Raw genomic sequence first — 1,369 nt, forward strand, 5'->3', positions numbered from 1 at the left:
TTTGAGTTAAGGACATAGAACCACACACTGAAAAAACAAACTTTTGGGTGTAGTAACATTATTTTAATTATTCTTTTAAATTTTACAAAAAAATCAAAATCTCTAAACTACAAGAATTTACTAAATAAACAATACTGTATAATATAATGCGTATTGTTTATCTGGTAAATTCTTGTATGTAGTTTAGAGATTTTGATTTTACAAAAAAATAAAAATCTCTAAACTACAAGAATTTACTAAATAAAAAATACACATTTTATTATACAGTATATCAATATTATTGTAAAAAAAAAAGTAAACACTAATATTATTTTACCAGTAATATGTAAGTGCCTTTTCTGGACAGCACATAAACATGAACATATTAAGTAACTTCTACTCTTCTGGACTAAAACTGAGGCTGCATGCACACACAAAGGCTGCTGCTCCTCATTCCCTTGCTTCACTTTTCAAGAAGAGGACCAGACATGGTGGAAATACAACATAAGTTGTCTGGTTTCTTTTGCTTGAACACATTTGTTGGTGTGAAATAGTTTGATGACATAATGTAGGTGATATTTAGTTGTCAGGGAACAGGGAATGCATATTGYAGCATTCTGCTGTGTTTGGCTGTTTGTCATGTGACTGCAGTGGAGGATTGTGGGTAGGATTCATGTTTGTTGTTAAATCATTTTAGGGAATTRGTWAACATTGTTCTTTCAGCAATTAGTCTGTTGTGTTACTCTGATTTGTGTGTTCATTATTTGTTAATTTGTGTTAAACTGTTCAGCAGAAGTAACCATAAGTGAGAGTGGTAGGCCTAGTCATTAATAGGGCCTGTGAGTTTCACTTTGTCTGTGTTGTTCATGAAGAAGAATCCAATAAATGTTCTTCAAAACTGCCACCTGGTGGTGAAGTCTTGAATTACAACAAGAGCTACACTTACTCTCTGTAGCTGTGAGGTGTCATGCTACAATATTGTGCTTGACACATGTGCACTGTTATAAAGAACTTGTAAGATTTACTAGAAAAAAATCCTCACAACAATTTGCACTAATGTTTAAGTAAATTTAAATGCTACAAATCCATGTAATATTTACTCATCATTATCTAGTAAAAGTTATTAAGAATATAGTTAAAGATTTGTGAATAAATCAGGTAAATTTTACTTAATTTGATCAAGTATATGTTACAAGATTTATTTGAGCAAATGAAGTAAAATTTACCTGCAACTGATAAAGCATATTTAAAAGAGTTGACTGGTTCCCGATCTACTCAATATTTTTAAGTGTAAATTTGTTGCACCACAAATTTTAAGTAAATGTCTGTTTTATTTATTAGAGTGTATCCTCAATATTTTTTGTACATTTCACTTAAAATAGCTGTTTTT

The sequence above is a fragment of the Austrofundulus limnaeus genome, unplaced genomic scaffold (genome assembly GCF_001266775.1).
Source record: "Austrofundulus limnaeus strain Quisiro unplaced genomic scaffold, Austrofundulus_limnaeus-1.0 Scaffold270, whole genome shotgun sequence".
Lineage (NCBI taxonomy): Eukaryota > Metazoa > Chordata > Actinopteri > Cyprinodontiformes > Rivulidae > Austrofundulus > Austrofundulus limnaeus.